This window comes from Solanum pennellii, chromosome 8, assembly GCF_001406875.1.
Source record: "Solanum pennellii chromosome 8, SPENNV200".
Classification (NCBI taxonomy): domain Eukaryota; kingdom Viridiplantae; phylum Streptophyta; class Magnoliopsida; order Solanales; family Solanaceae; genus Solanum; species Solanum pennellii.
Genome location: NC_028644.1, coordinates 39,545,761 through 39,564,504, shown reverse-complemented (window position 1 = coordinate 39,564,504; position 18,744 = coordinate 39,545,761).

Below are 18,744 nucleotides of genomic sequence, written 5' to 3'. Positions count from 1 at the left end.
ACGACATTTTTTTGAATGCGAACGTCCCATAATGGCAAGTAAAGGTGGTCTTCTCATAATCCTTCGGGGCAATAGATATTTCATTGTAACCTAAATATCCATCAAGAAAACAATACCATCGTTTTCCTGCGAGTCTATCTAACATCTGGTCCATGAATGTCATAAGGAAATGGTCCTTCTCAGTCCATGCATTCAAATTTTGGTAATCCATACAAACCCTCCATCCAATCAGCGGCCTCATTGCAACAATCTTGTTCCTCTCATTCGGTAATACTGTCATCCCCCCCTTTTTGGGAACACACTGAACATGTCATACCCAACTACTATCTACAATAGGATATATGACCCCAGCATCCAACCACTTAATGATATCCTTCTTCACTACCTCTTGTATAGGTGGATTCAACCATATCTGGTTCTCAACTTGGCTTGTGATCAGGCATGCGTTGGACTTTGTGTGAAAAAATACTGGGAGGGTTCCCAATAATGTCTACAATAGTCCAACAAATGGCTCGTTTGATCCTCTTCAAAACTTTCACCAAACATTCTACTTGTTGCACATTCAAATATGATGCAATGATTACTGGCAAAGTGTCATATCTACCCAAGAATACATACCTCAGATGAGGTGGTAGAGCCATAAGCTCTAATTTTCGAGCCTCCTCAATAGATGGTCTCGCGGGTGGAGACTCGCGATGATTCATATCTAACTCCAATTTCTTTTGTTTGAACCGATATTCGTTTTGTTCAAGTGCCGCAACAAAAGACCCATAATCTTCGATACGATCACTCTCAGAATTCATGATCACTACCTCTAGTGCCTCAACAGCTAGGCTCTCTTCGATTAGTACCTGAAACGTACTCTCAACCTTGTAGGAGAAGATACCGTTTTGATCTATCCACTCTGCTTCATGGATTCATAAATTTTGAATGTTGCTTATTTATTGTTCAACCTAAAATTTATCTTCCCTTTCTCCATATCAACCAAGGTGCGACCAATGGCAAGGAACGACTTTTCAAGAATAATAGGGACCTCATAGTCCACCTCATAGTAAAGAATCACAAAATCAACCAGAAATATAAACGAATCCACTTTCACGAGCACATCATGGAGTATCCCAATGAGTCTCTTCACTGTTTAATCGGCCATCAGTAACCACATTGCAATGGGCTTTGGGTCACCCAAATCCAATTTCTTATAAATGGAAAGAGGCATGAGGTTTATGATAACACCTAGATCACATAGTGCTTTCGGAAAGTGTAATAATCTGATAGTACATGAAATAGTGAAAGCGTCCAGATCTTCCTTCTTCTACACAAGATACCTTATAGCAATATCACTACAATGTTGCATTCGGTTATCGTCCTCAAAACTTATCGATCTATTCTTTGTAACCATATCCTTCATGAACTTAAAATAATCGGGCATTTGCTCCAAAGCTTCTATCAAAAGGACATTGAGTGAAAGTTTTTTCAACATAGTGATAAAACAATGATACTTGCCATCCTAAATCTTCTTCACCAATCTCTGAGGGAATGGCGGTGGCGGTCTAGGAATGGGAACCACTTTCTGGGGTACCTTTGTTTCTTTCGCCGTTTTTGTAACACTTCAAAAATTCATGACGAGTCTTAAAGCCTAACATAGGTGACATGGGATCTAAACACTATTTTAAGATCTAATTTAATGAATATAGGTCATTTAGGAATTTTAGAAACCAAAACGTCCAAGAACGTTCATTACGTCCGAAAGTTGGTTCAAAGGGGTACTAGTGTGCCTTAGCCTAGCCTATTTGACTAGTTTTTAGGAATCGAAAATTTATGAAAAATGGTGAAATGGTAGATAATAGGTGTTTAACTTGTTTCATGGTCAAAACGTCCGGGTACGACTCCCCAAGGACCAATAAGGGGCCCTTAAGGAGGACTCGTGCAGGTTGAGGCAACAGTGCCTGAGTAGTGTGCATCGACGCGATAAGCTACAGTCCATGTGTGGACAGACAGGGCGTTGATGTCACTGTCTTCCCACACTTAGACAATTTGAGGAAGCCCCCTCCTGCACAAGTCTTTTAAATTACCTACGAAGTGCAGGACGGAGGGGGGTCAGTCCGTTGACTCATAGACGGCTTGTCGACGGGGTACCGTCTGTGAGGGTCTTGATTTTCCTGCACGTTTTAAATTAATTTCATTTAATTAGTAAATAGGTTAGGTGGTTAATTAGGGGATTTAGTGGGTATAAATTAAGTTATTTAACCTCCCATATAAAGTCCCAACCCCATTAAACTAATGAGAACTTTAAAAATCAATTTCAATTCCTTCTCTCTTCTTTCTCTCTCTACTTGAAATCACTATTGAAGACTAGAAAGAAAAGGTAGTTTGGGGTCTACAAAGGGACTAATTAATCTTCAAATATTCATCAAACGTTAAGGTATGGGATCTAATTCACATTTGAGACTCTTTCGTCAAAGTGTTCCTTAAAAATGGATTTAAAAAGTTGAGTTTTCATGTGGGTTTCATCCAATTACAAAATTGACGTTGTGAACTGCATTGTTTAGGGTTTATTTAGGATATAATGGATAGATTAACATGTAATTGAACTTGATTATAATTAATTGTAATGGTTTGATTCAAATTGAAGAATATGATCTTTAACCCTTAACCCTAGATTTGATCTTAATGTAAATTGGGTTGTGATTGATTCAACTGTCTTTCTTATGGGTCAAATCACTATTAGATTATGTCGTCACAATAATTATTAACAATTTGGAGTGAATTTTAGTCGTTCATGCTAGTCTTGAGAAGATGATCTAGGTAAGAGGGTGAGTTGACATAGGCATCGTATTTTAAGTTATGATCTAGTATTGAATTGTGCTATAGTGTTTATTCTAGTCTTGTTATCATGTTGAATATTGAATTATGTTGTTGAAAATCCAAATTCGATTGAATTTTGGGTTTATGGTAAGTCCTTGATGATGAACTATGAGGAAGACTTGGTAAGTCTTAAAATCTCTATCTTTACTTCCAATTGTGATTAATTGTGGTTAAGTCATGATGCTATATTGGAGTATGGCTTGTATTAGGATTGATAGGATGGTATGATGCTGAATTGAAATGTTTTGACTATGATTGTGTGTTTGTTAAGATGTAAAGGTTATAAGGATGGTGATGTATACCAATGTGCCTTATTGTGAAATAATATGTAATGTGTTAACCTCACCTATATGAATTGTGATGAAAGGACTTATACTCATACAATTCTTATTGAGCAATTGATGATGATTATTATACAAAGGGTAAAACCTATGACCAAAACAAAGCTATGTTTGATAACTAATGTCTTAAAGACATTTCAAAACGGGACTCTAGTTTAGCACCGAGTGAAGTAGATTGAGGAGTGTCCCTTGCCACATAGGGTAGGTAGGAGCACTAATTTACTCTTGAGATTAGGGACTATAATTCATGGTTTATAAAAAGGGTCCCAACTATATCTCCTGGTTCTTGAACTATGTTTTCCCCATAGGAATACTAGCTAGTAGATCCAAGTAGTTGCTATGTTTCATGTTTTGGAACTACCTTGGCAAAGTCCACCTTCTTTTGGTGTAGGGTTTCATGACGCCGACACTAGCTCATGTGGTCTATGTTGGTTAGGGAAAGATGTTCCCAAAAGGTAAAATGAATTAAAGGATTGAACTCTAACTAGGATAACCTAAGGGGTCTAGCTTAGTCTAGGTAGGGGTATGGGACTCTACCTAAGCATTAAACTAGTTAGCCTTGAAGGGAGTCTTAGGAGGATGTTCTTATATATGTTTATGTTAAGATAATATATGATATATACATGATGGACTTGCACATTGTTGATACTATATGTTGATTAGATCACTTATGAGTATGTGTTGGGGTATATTGTTGAAAAAGGATTAAATGTATATTTAAATGTTATATTATGTGAAGTTGGACATTGATTATGGTTTCTTGTTGAGGTCACTTGATTGAGTAAGGTTATGGGGCTTTGCTTGGTTGTTGTACTTGTTGACTTGATAAGGATTCATGAGTAGTTGTCTTGCTTATTATGATATGATCTATCCTTAGTCATGTTTGTGATGGTATCCCTTGATGATAGGGTTGTAGTATATTATGAGTTCAAGTATGTTGGTGTACATAATACTTGATTGATTTAGTACGTATGTTTGGTTGATTTGTATAACTTGCTTGTTTATGAATGAGATCTTTAAAAGGGTAAAATCACATGTTTTGACTAAATGTACCTTTTTAGCATGATTTGTTATTATATGTGCATATGGTCTCATACTTAGTACATGTGAAGTACTAACCCCATTTTTCCCCTTTTCCCCGACATTTTAGGTTTCGGTCGTTGAAGTGTTTTGGAAGGCGACATCGAAGAAGACTTGGATCCCTTATTAATCCAAGTAGGGTAGGTCCTCATTTCTACGAGGATGATGCCACTATCGAACTTATGTTGTCATTTTCGTTTCAAGACTATTACATTCTATCTCTCTTCATTTGAGTACGGATTGTACAAAGCCTATATGTCTCTCTCTTTACATTGATGTATGGGCTATGTCCCAAGATTTGCTAATCTAGTTATATGGCTATGAGACGAGACAATATTTGAGACTAACTGCTACTTATATATAAATGTGAAATAAAATTAGAGGGCTATGTAACCTTCCTATACAAAGTGTCTATGTATACTCGATATACATATATAATTATATGTATGTAGAGCTCTATGTAAACCTCCAATGTAGAAGTAGTAAAACTTTTAAACTTTTTGCTAAACTCGACTAATGAATGTGATGATGTAAACTAAGAGGCTAGTCTTAGTCTTCAAAGAGGACGACGAGGCCGGTTACGTCTAGGGGGTAAACCTGGATGTGACAGTTTTTTCCACCAATTCACCACTAGTTTCCACCACCTCATCATATTTTCTCATCTCATCTTCTACCAGGCAGCATAGGTGGATCAATAATTGATTACCTTCTCGAGTGGTTACTGCTATGCAATGTCCATCATTTTTAGGATTTTGAATGGTATTTCTAGAAAGAGTGCCCGGTTGGCATGGGTTCACAATAGTAGACAATTGGGCCATTTGTAACTCAAGATGCTTAATCGAGACCAAATGTGTGTCCACCTTTTTCCCAATGATAGTTAAATCATCTCTCATTTCTTGGCGTTCTCATCACTTGCGCCAAACCTCATCATCATCTTATGTAACATATCTTCAGCTCACGCCATACTACCTCCACCATCCCTTGGAGAAACTTCTCAATTTTGAGGTAGAACATACGGCCCACTTCAATCATTTCTGTTGCCATAGTTACCCCGGTTCAAGTTGTTGTCGTGGTTGTAGTTTCTATCTCAAACATATTGTCCCTCTTTTTTGTAATTCCCATAGTTTCGACCTTGATTTCCTTGACCTTGACACCAATTCTTCTTATTGGAGCCTTCGGTGATTCGTCGGAAACCCCCTGTTTGATCATTCACTGCATAAGTATCCTCTTCATAATATTACTCATCTGCAGGTAGTGGTGGTTTTGTCAAGTACTTCACCGCATTTACCTTCTCTGCACCTCTAGTGACATGTTTCAATACCAATAGTACTCAGTTCTCATTTGAGCCATCTCCTCACGAATCTCATCTGCAACCGGCTTGTGTGTAGCTTGCACCGTAAAAGTGTCTCTCCCTGTGTCTGACTCTCTAGTACTCCAAGCCTTATTGTTGCGGGAAATTTTCTGCAACTTCACTGAATCTCGGTATATGTGCACTCACCATAAGAACTCCCCGCAATAGTATCTAGTACTGCTTTATTATCATCTTGTCCCCAATAAAATTACTCATTCAACGATTCATCATCAATGTGATGGTTTGGGATGCCCCTCACGAAAGCAGTAATCTATCCCAAGAGCTACTTACCGACTCCCCAGGTAGTGACACAAAGTTGTTCACTCTATCTTAGTGGTTGAACTTTTTAGACACCGGGTCATATCGTGCTAGGATCACATCCCTCAATTGATCCTAAGTATATATAGAATTGTAGGGTAGTTCAGTAAATCGTATTGCGGCCTCTCCCATTAGTCATAGAGGGGACACTCTCATCCCGATGACGTTCATGTGTATGTCTGGCCTCCCCACACCGCTCTTGCACATAGACCTAAGTTTGGCTATGTGAGAATGGGGATCCTCTGATAGTAGCCCTGAAAAAAAAGCTCGTGATGAACATCTATATCAAACTACTAGTTACCACAAACTTGTGCCCCTGCGGTAGAGGAGGTAGGAAAAGAGGCCCATTCAGTGATATTGATGTTTCTCATATAGAATTCTTGAGGTTGTGGGACAGGAGGTTACATCCTCAAGGCATCATCAACCTGATTTTCCGCAACTACCTAACTGTGAGACTCAACTGGTGGTGGAGGCTAACGATTGATCCATCGCCTAGATTTGATGGGTTATGCAAATTATTCATTCTTTGAAGTGTACGGTTAAGTTCAGGATCGAATGGAAGTATCGGTTCTCCTCTGATCCATGTACTTGGCATACACTAGAGCTAGACATGAGAGAAATGGATACTTCACTAATGTTATTAAGGTTAATCTAAAAGCAACTTTTCTCGGCAGCGGCGCCAAAATTTGATACGCTCAAGTAAAGAACTCAACTATTAGGTGCAGGTCCATTCCACGAGGAAAATGGTTTAGACTTAACTTCAATGTAAAATTACTTCTATTTAGTCAAGTTCTTTCCGAAAACAGATAATTAAAGGAGGGGGGTTGTGTAACAAAAGTCTTTTAATATCTCTAAGTAAAATAAGATACAGGTTTAAACCTTTGGTTGGTATCATGTTGTGAGAGAAACTAGGGTGTAAGTGTTCCCCATAGGTTCGTAACGCCGTATTTCTAGTTAGAACAATTCTTCCCTAGTGTTTTGCATGCAAAGTTATAAGTTAGGTATCTTTAGATCCTTGGTCCGGCATTTAGAGAATTTCACCCCACAGCTTGGTCCGGCTACGTGTGTATAAGCTACTAACCCTTACTTTTACTTCATATTAAGCATCTTGTTTGATGTATGACTTAGTAATTACTTTGCACTATCGAGACTAGCCTATTAGATAGTATCCCACTAAATCTATGTTAATAATTCTTTTTTTATTAACTACCTCCTTGGTCCGGCAAGTAGCAATAAGGCGAGTTATAACGCGTGCACTCGTTAATAATACTTCTAAGCGAAAGAATTATCAATACATGCAATAACCTATTTGAAAATTGTTATTAAGCTAGGTCTACTTTGTTAATCATCCATGGTTCCCACAACCATAGTTCTCGATTTAGTTACCCATGCATCTAAGAACACAATTCATAGCTGATAAACAATAAATCATGAACTTACGTTGACAATTTGAAGAAAATCTAGAAATTCAACTTGAAATCACAAGAAATTACTTCAAAACAAAATCCGGAAACTTGAATTAATGCTAAAGTTACAAAACCCAATCTCTGAAACCAAACTAATAACAATAGTAATAGAATCCAACCCCAACAATGAGGTTTTACACCCTATATATAGAAAACATTGTCCTAAATTAAAATGAATAAAAATAAGGACAATTGTTCAAAAATGTGGTTGTTATCGACGACCCCCACAGATGGTCCATCGATGAAATGATGGACCATCAACTGCGTCCATCAGTCTAGACTTAGCATCTTTTTTAATACTTCAGCTGGAATCTTCTCGAAATAAATTGACAGACAAACCGCACGGTCCGTCGATGCGTCTATGGTTCGTCGATGCCATCTGTCATCCCATACTTAGACTTTCTTCAACTTCAGGTAATAGGACTATCTCTGAAATTAACGACTATTCAACAAGACGGTCCGTCGATCAATAGACGGACCTTTGATCCTTCTATAACCTCACACTTGGTCAGATTTCCCTGAGTTTCTCCAGATGCCTGAACTATCAGTCGACGGTGACCATCTATGGTCCGTCGATGGAACGGACCATCGATGGCCTTCGTAGGTCACCTCTACACTAAATCTCAGCTTCCTTCTAGGTTTTGGGTTTGGACACCTATCCTGTAAAACATAGATAAAAACATGTTAAAACTACTACAAAAAATCTCTAGATACACATCAATCTTAAGGAAAAAGTGTTGAAAGTACCGTGAAACCACGGTACATCAATGATCTTTTAGTGGCTTATGCATGGTTTCTTTTATGATTAAATTATATTCAGTTACTGCCCTATATATGATTTGTTGATGACAAAGGTGTATTCATCAATGATGATCAGAGGTTGATCAATTGGTAAGAATGGCTCTTCCTCTCTACTTTCTTATAGTATTGGTAGTTGATGAAGCCTTTTATAGAATTGTGTGGTATGGTCCACTTATGGTGGTGGTGTTTACTTTATTGCCAATATATATATGTTTTTATTATGTCCTTGAAGGCAACTTGTTGATATATGAGGGTTTGATTACGATGGTTACTCAATGTGAAGTTTATGTCTAGTTCTTATGTGCTAGCATGTCCTAGGTTTTGATTATGTCTTCTATGATTGAATAAACTTTTTAGGGTGAAGTTTAGGTGCTGCCATTGACAATTCATATTGGTTTATAATCCCTTGACTAGGTACCGCTATGTGAAAGTGTGAATAGCTAAGGTTAGGAGTCTTAAGTGTAATATGAAATTAGCTTGTCTCCTATGCTAAATTGTGTTGTGTAATATATGTTTGGTTGTGCATTGTGGTCCTAAGAGGGTGGATGCCTCAATGTGTTGTTGATAACCATTATGTGATCAGGTTGACCAATGTACACACACCCTCACACTTCATGCATGCTTAAAAGTAGTAAAGGTTCATGCTGTCTAAATCAAAAGTTAATTCTCATATGCAGTAATGTCTACTACTATGCATGTAAAGTATATGTATGTAAAGAATGTTATGTATCATTAACTAGGATGACTTGAAAGGTGTACTAGTATGGGCAAGGGTATGGGACCTTGTCTATGCATTGCACATGTGTACCTTGATAGGATAGTTCCTAAGTTGGTTTTCTAAGTACCTGAATATGAATGCATGAGTATGTTATTAACATGTATTATATGCTATAATGTGAAGTATATGGTATGATGAAGTATGATTACACCTAGTGTCTAAATGTGTTTATATGATAGGACTTATCATATAGTTACACTTGTACACTTATGCATGAATGAATGGAAGTATGAATATGTGAGGTCTAAATGTGTTATGTGAAAGGTTTGCTCAGATATATGTATACACGAACACACGTATAATGATCTAATCAATAAAGGGTCACTTGGAAGGTGTTCTTATGTGTACTCTAAACTCGATGGTTCTTACACATACTATGTCCATGTGAAAGGGCTTCTCAAATGATTTTGGTTGATAAATTCTCATCTATGACCTATGAGCTAAGCATATGAGGATTCAACTCTCCTAATACTATATTTTATAGAGTAATAAATATTAAAGGCTTTCAATAAAGTGAACTTAGCTTAGCATCGAGTAAACTTGTAGATGAGGGGTGTCACCTTCCCAACGAGGGAAGGGAGGTTTCACCATAGTCTTCACGGGATGGATAGCCTCATAGTCCAAAAAGGGCATAGAATGATGTTTCTATGATGGCCGCCAAGTTCCATACACTATGCTTGCCACATAGGATCTAGCAAGTGATATCACTTAGTATGCTAGTATGCTAGCATGTTTTAATGTTTTACCTTGTCTAGGTAAGAGTACCTTCCATTGGTGTAAGGCTCTACAACACCAAATTTCATGTTTAGCACCCATGGTCTTAGGTGTCGGTTAAGGCCATAGTTTCCCTAAAGTAAAACAGAAAATGTAAGTAATTACTAGGACCTTAACTAGTATGACCTAAGAGAGTTTACTTAGGACAGTTGAGAGTAATGAACTTACCTATACATTGCACAAGTAGCTTATTAGGAAGTTCTATGAAGGTGTTCTAAGGTGTACGATTATGGTTATGTCTTTATGCATGGCATGGTTGTATTTGTCTACTTATAATGAAGATGTGCACGGTATGAGTCTAATGGATCTATGTGATATGGTCTTGTTCCTATATGCATAATGTTGGTCTTAATGACTTTATGATGAAGGTCTTGCTTGACATAAATGAAGTTGTCTATGTTGGTTATGTTGATGTATGAAATGTTAAGGCTTGTGGTCTCTTGATAGGTTTACTAAGTATGTGTGAGGTTATGGGGCTTAACATATACATTGCACTACTAGACTTAGATTGGGAATGAGAGTAAGCTCTTATAATGTTCTATGTGAAGTGAAATTAGTATATGTGCAAAGTGAATAAAGTTCACTGTAATGTCTTTATGGTCTTGACTTGAAGGTGTCTTGTGGTGTGCTATACTTCTATGACGGTATGTGTTGGCTTATGTAGGTTATATGTAAAATTCATATTGTCCTAAAGGTGATGCATTGCACAAAATATCACTAGATGGTTACTTGGGAGGTTAATGAAATAAAGAAAAGAAGTTCACTGTAAAGGATAGGAGTTCACTGTAAAGTTAGTATGCTTACTGTAATGTGACTCTAAATGCCTTAAATGTTATATGTGATTTTATATGATATATGTCCATTGAATATGCCTATATGAAGTACTTGAATGGTATAAATTATATTGTATCAAAGCTTTATGAGATTTTTCACAAAAATGAATAATGCATTATTTCAAGTCAAATGTCCCTTTTAAATGCATATTTTTGCATGGTTATCATACTCACTGCATTCTTGTACTAACTCCGTTCTTCTCTACCTTTTACACAAAGTGTAGGTTATGGATGCTTAAAGGATGTCTTTAAATGATGAGGAGCTTGATAAGTGATTCCAAAGCTCAAGGAAAGGAATCCTTAAGTCCAAGGATTTCCTAATGCGTAGCTTACTGTAAAGTCTTTTAAAATTCTACTTATGTATTATGTGATAAGGGTAGTTTCTTTATTGTACTCTAATGATTTTGAGTCAAGGATGGCAAAACATACTAGAGTCTTTAACTATGTATTACAATATTTCTTATAAAAATGAAGTGATGTTTTACAATATTATGTTCTATGAAAGTTTTAAACTTTTTGCTAAATTTACCTATGACAATGCGATGAATGATAATTATGGGCTTGTATAAGACCTATGAGAGGTCAACTACTCCATGTTACTTCTAGAGGGTGCTCCCCGAATGTGACAACTTCATGGAAGGAATAATTAATGAATGAATAAGCTTCACATACCTTAGATTAGAGCCTTAATCTTAGCTTCAATACTTGGAGAAATCTTCCTCGGGTTCTGCTCCCAATTCTTCTTCTTCTCTAATGGTGTTCTTGAGAGTTCTAATGTGAGAGAGAGCTTTTGATGGTCTAGAGTCTAGGGGGATCTTTTATTGTTTAACAAGTCATATAATAACTAAAATTACCTAAAATAATCGCCCATATAATTATTGGACGTGGAGTGAATTTCCCAATTCACCCCTCCACTTTACAGTGAACTGCGAGAAAGGGCAGGATGCATCGATGGTTGGCCATCGATGGACCATTGGTTAGACAATAGTCCGTCCTCAAGGTCCATAGTATTGGTTAGAGAGTCATCATTTGGGTGGTTTTCTCAAGAAACTAAGTGTCAACCAACGTGCCCCATCGACGGGGCGTCGACCAACGCACGAGGCGTCGATTGCCTCGTGGATTGACACTGCTCAGGCAGTGTCTAGGCCATGGTTGGCATCCTCCTTGAGGGCCTTTTGCGGGGCTCTTGGGGAGTTATGCCCAAACGGTTTCACCCCAAATACGTACTTCTAGATTTTATGAACTCTCCATATAAATATGAGCTCCAAACACTACGTAAAACCTCATGAAACACACTAAGGCACACTAGCAAGTTCTAAGGCTAACTTTCAAATGACACAGGACGTTCTTGGACGTTTCACCTCCAAACTCTATCAAAATCTATATTGTGCCTCTAAAAACCATACTTTATCATTTTAGAACCTCGTGATAATCATGTTAGACTTTATTTTGTCCTATTGCATTTTTGAGTCCTACAATATCCCCGAGTTGGGAAATATTCGTCCTCGAATGAAACCTTACTAAACACTTCCTAAAAGATCAACTCTAGACTAGCAATCCATTGTATATGCATTATATCTGAATGCACATACCCAAATCAAGGAAAACAATTCAATTCCACGCTAAACATAACTAGACATAATCATATATAACGACTTATGAAAAGGTCTCCTTATCACCCATTTGGGAACAAGACAAAAATATATTTCTAACATCAATTCTTCATCCTAAGGAAACATCAAAGTTACCAAATAATCATAAGAAATTCTAGAAATTTTCAAAAATCAATAAAGAGACATACCGGTAAACGATATAAGGAGATCACTCTTGAAAACCCTTGGATTTGAGAGAAAAGAACCTAGCCTTGGCTTTAGGAACACCTTCCTCACTATTTGTAGCACCTTTCTTACCCTCTCTCCCTTTTATCTTGAGATCAAAACAGTCTCTCACTTTAAGTCCATCCTTTCCAAAAACAAAACAACCATTGGTACCGACTAGGCACTTACCATAGTGACTCCTTCCACACTTTGGGCAAGTAAATATGGAAGACCCACTACCCTTCTCCTTATCAACCTTAGAGGTGTTTCAAGAATCTTGACCAGAATATCTTAGTTTAGTTCTAGGCCTATCTTGTCCCTCGGACTTAGCATGGAAAGATTTATCACCTTCAAACCTAGACCTCTTCTTTTTTTCTAGCCCTCTATTTCCTTAGTTTTGACTCTTATATTTGTTGATATAATATAAAAAGTCTTGAAATGTCCATGTCATCCAAAAGCATGGACGTACGATACTCTTCGTCTACTAGGTCGGACACTCGCGTCATGAACCTATTCATCAAATCTCTAGGGTTCGATAGCAAACATGGTGCATACTGCATACTTGGATAAAAGAGAAAACTTCAAAGCATACCCCTTAACACTCAATTCGCCTTGTTTGAGGTTGATAAACTTCTCCTTATTATCCTCCCTCAATTCCCTCAGAAAGAACCTATCAAGGATTGCCATCTTAAAAGTCTCCCACTCTATAGGGCCCGCTCCTATTAGTCTACTATCCTTCCATTGTTCATATAGAATTTTGGAAACATCTTGCAATTGATAGAAAACCAACTCCACCTTTTCAATGGAAGACACTCCCATGATTGCAAGCACCTTATACACCTCATCAATAAACCCATTCGGATCCTCACAAACTTTGGAGCCATAGAACTCAGGTTGATTTCTTCTTAAGAATTTCCTTACTCTAGTAGCACCCGTTCATCCTATAGGATTAGCCGGAGTCACCTCTCCTTTATTACCTTGAGTCGTTAAGCCTTGAGCTAACAAATCCATAAAATCCCTAAATTCCTCAAACATAGCATTCCCGATTGGAGGTTCATTAGGAACTTGAAGAGGAACCTGATCTTGCACTTGGGAAGGTACATGCCCTTGCACTTGGGTAGGCACATGTTCTTGCTCCCCACTCCTGTCGCCTTCCATTCTAGAATTTCCCTAGTGTTATCCATAACCTACTAAAAAATAGGCAAACAATAGAAAAAGGGCATACTAAGACAAACTCTATGGCACGACTTGAAGAATGAAGAAGTGGAACTTTTCTAAGCATCTCATATCCTCCTACTCATAAATGTGTCGTGACTCATGCCGATGAACAAGACTTTACTAGACGTGGTTTTGAGACATCCTAAGACTATTTCATAACTTTATTCTCTGATACCATGTTTGTAACAACCCACATGTACACCCTAGAAGTTAGGGCAATCTTTGGTCGCAACGCGGCGTATTTAACCTCTTGGAGGTCTTGTACAAGCCTCTTAGACATCATTCATTGCATGTATATGAAAAGTAGTATGGAATTAAAACTTTTCAGCATAATGCGGAAGTCATTTCATAAAATATCTAACATATGTCTCAAAAACCATCTATGATATCATTAATACAATAGTCTTAGGTCACGGCCCATAAAAGAATAAAACATGAAAAGAACATATAAGACAACATAGTAGTGATGTCCCCGGTTGATATGAGGACTCACAATCTATTCTCCTTGGAAGCCTTGAAACTCTACCCTTGATATCCAATCAATATCCTCAATACCCTACATAGGCAATATGCATTATTACGATATGTACTAAGTATGGAAACTATCACACCAAACATAAGATATCTCAAAGGGTCAGTCAATAATAAACATAATCATAAGAGATAAAAACATAAGCATTACATGTTTATCATAAGCATATTAAAGCATCATAAAGTACATAAGAGTTCATACTTACTTACTTGTCCTTCTTACTCAAATGAACTATATCACAAGCTACCTCTAAGTATACTAATGCAAGGCAAAGGTAGCATCCCATACTACTTTCAAAGCTAAGTACATCTCTTTGGTCATTCTTGATCATAGTACTCTTTGATAGTTAAGACTTAAATCCATCACGGCATATGAGATCTATGCCCCTATGTCAACTCAAAACATACGTGTGCAATGCATGTCAAGCATCCCATACTACCTAACTCACTAAGCATATCGTTGAGTCACCCTATCTTATTCCATCAAGTCTTCAGTAGCCTTAATTCATACTAAAGAGTATTATACTCTTATTATTTCCTCAAAACATGTTTGTTCAATTTAAATTAGGAAGCTGAAGTCATCCTTAGTATATTCACCCTCCATAGTCTTACCACCCCTTTACATTTTTTATTAAGTTTCTCTCATCTTTAGCCTACTTTACTAGGAAAGGAAACTCTAGTCCTATCTTAAATCTCTTCTTCATTAATGACCCTAGGTTATACCTTGTGCAATGCACTTATCATACCCCATAACACCAATCATGAGAGGTACTACTTTTGGATTTGTTCCCTATTACTTCTTACTTTGGAGCCTAGCCCCAATCTTTATCTTTTGAACACTATGAGATACTTCTTTAAGCATGTCTAATTTCCTTAATCATATGGATCCTATGAGATACTTTTTAAGGTATGTCTTGATCCCTTAGTAATCATCAACACTACGAGATACCGTTTGGACATGTCTAAGTTCATTCATACACTATGAACACTACGAGATACTCCTTGGGTATGTCTAAGTTCATTGATTGGTTAGGAACACTACGAGATACTTCTCAAGATTGTCTAAGTTCATTGGATATGGAGATCTCTACTAGGATATATTTACTCTACTAAGTGAGGGACTCCTACCTCATGAGACCTGATGGAATAGTCATCACAACTACTAGGTGTGACTCTCTTTTCTACTTGGAGTCCGGGCCCTTGCTATAGTATTCGTCTCACTTTGCATATCCACTTGGAGCCAAGAATATACTCCAAGGTTTACTTGTCAAGCCTTGCTAAACCTTCTCTCATTGAGGGTTGTCTTTGACAATCTCTCCATGCTCAACTGAATTCTATAACATTCAATCAATCATCCTAAATATACTGTCAACACAACCATCCTAAGGTTCGTTATTCAGTAATTTATTCTATCTTCATTCATAGGTAGATTATAGAGTCTTCTAGCACTAGCTTTCTTCTCACATTCTTTAATACTAGGTAATTATAGCCATAATTCATTCCTTAAGGTTCAAACAAATCAAGGCCAATCTCAATTAATCTATTCTATTTGAATTCATACTTAGGTTATTCAATCGTGATCAATTAATATAGAATACAATAAATTCAAAAGGAATCAACACAACACCTTCATCGAGTCTCTAATGGCCTAAGATTACCATGATCACCTTCAAATTTAATGTCTATACTTCACCATAAAATCTCCATAAAAACAGTATATAATCATCATATAAACATCATTGAATGCTACCAACTAGATTGAGATCACAATCAAGCCTTACCCACAATGCAATCACAACCCTCTCTTGAATTGGGTTCTTTAGATTCTCAATTGAAGGAAACTAGGGGGGCTTCACGGAAGGAAGAATAAATGAATAAATAATATTCACATACCTTATATTAGACCCTTAATCTTATATTGAATCCTTGGAGAAATCGTCCAAAGATGCTACTCCCAATTCTTTTTCTTCTCTAATGGTGTTCTTGAGAGTGCTAATGTGACAGAGAGGTTTTGATTTGGAGTCTTGAGTCTAGGGGGATCTTTTATTGTTAAAATAGTCATATAATACTTAAAATAACATAAAATAACCTCCCATATAATTATTTGGATGTGGGCTGAGTTTCCCAATTCACCCCTCCACTTTACAGTGAACTGCGAGAAAGTGCAGGTTGCATCGACGAACCGTTGGTTGGATGATGGTACATCCTGCAAATCCATAGTTGTAACATTTCGAAAAATTACATATCTAGTGAATATCCCAATAGGTCTTTAATAATGTATATTGGGGTACATAGGCATCCCAATATCCAATATTGAGAAATATTGGGCATAGTATAGAAAATTGGCTAAGGGTATTAGCCAATTTCTATATAATACCCAAATAAGCAAAATATTGGGCATATTAAAAAATATTGGCTTAAAGGGGTGTTAGCCAATTTCCTAACATTAAAGTGCTTGTCCAAGAAATGTAATTGCAAGGAAGACCCTAAGCAAAAATTATGTATTCAACCATATCAACCATTTCATCACATTAGGTATGAAGCATCCAAGTGTCAGGCCTAGATACTGTGGCACATGATCAATTAAAATGATAATGTAGATTAAGCAGTGATCAAGGACACAGTGAGGATCCTTGGAACAATAATTAAACATTCCCAAATAAACCATGAATAATAGTTAGTTAGAAAAGTACAAGCAACCCATGTGCAAGCCCATATGCAAGCACATGGGAAGAAACGACCAAGAGGGGACCACCCTAACCAAATTTAGTTAGGATAGTTAGGGGGAGGCGTACACATGGGTTAACCCATGTGGATCCTAGATCTATAACTAATTATAGACTATAAACTACTGTCCTAACTAAATAAATAACCTAGACTAACCGAAATGGACCCACTAGTGCACCCGACAACCGAAGACCAAACTGGGTAGACACTAACTTAGTAACTTGTTAAAGAGACAACCTAGTACCTAACCTATGATTGTCCAAAGGGTTGGTTATGGTCCTAAAAACTTAGGTATACTTTAGTAATTACCCTAGGCTACTTAATTAATCAATTTAGCAGCTTAATTAATTAATTTAAAAGGGCAAAACCGAAATAACAAAGCAATTTCCAGATTTCGGTTAAGACAAGAAAAAGACAACCTAGTACCTAACCTAAGATGGTTCAAAGGGTTAGTTATGGTTATAAAGACTTAAGGGTACTTTAATAACTAGACTAGGTCACTTAATTAATTAAATTAAAGGGGTCAAACGGAAATTCTTACACTAACCTAGTATAACTCAAGAAACATCCTAGTACTTAACCTAGGATGGTCCAAAATGGTTAGTTATGGTTAAAATGACTTAGGGGGACTTTATTAATTACCCTAGGTCCCTTAATTATTTAAATTATCCATTTAATTAATTGAACTAAAGGGGTAAAACCGAAATTCTTACCCTAACCTAGTATAACTCAAGAAACATCCTAGTACTTACCCTAGGATGGTCCAAAATGGTTAGTTATGGTTAAAATGACTTAGGGGGACTTTATTAATTACCCTAGGTCCCTTAATTATTTAAATTATCCATTTAATTAATTGAACTAAAGGGGTAAAACCGAAATTCTTACCCTAACCTAGTATAACTCAAGAAACATCCTAGTACTTACCCTAGGATGGTCCAAAATGGTTAGTTATGGTTAAAATGACTTAGGGGGACTTTATTAATTACCCTAGGTCCCTTAATTATTTAAATTATCCATTTAATTAATTGAACTAAAGGGGTAAAACCGAAATTCTTACCCTAACCTAGTATAACTCAAGAAACATCCTAGTACTTACCCTAGGATGGTCCAAAATGGTTAGTTATGGTTAAAATGACTTAGGGGGACTTTATTAATTACCCTAGGTCCCTTAATTATTTAAATTATCCATTTAATTAATTGAACTAAAGGGGTAAAACCGAAATTCTTACCCTAACCTAGTATAACTCAAGAAACATCCTAGTACTTACCCTAGGATGGTCCAAAATGGTTAGTTATGGTTAAAATGACTTAGGGGGACTTTATTAATTACCCTAGGTCCCTTAATTATTTAAATTATCCATTTAATTAATTGAACTAAAGGGGTAAAACCGAAATTCTTACCCTAACCTAGTATAACTCAAGAAACATCCTAGTACTTACCCTAGGATGGTCCAAAATGGTTAGTTATGGTTAAAATGACTTAGGGGGACTTTATTAATTACCCTAGGTCCCTTAATTATTTAAATTATCCATTTAATTAATTGAACTAAAGGGGTAAAACCGAAATTCTTACCCTAACCTAGTATAACTCAAGAAACATCCTAGTACTTACCCTAGGATGGTCCAAAATGGTTAGTTATGGTTAAAATGACTTAGGGGGACTTTATTAATTACCCTAGGTCCCTTAATTATTTAAATTATCCATTTAATTAATTGAACTAAAGGGGTAAAACCGAAATTCTTACCCTAACCTAGTATAACTCAAGAAACATCCTAGTACTTACCCTAGGATGGTCCAAAATGGTTAGTTATGGTTAAAATGACTTAGGGGGACTTTATTAATT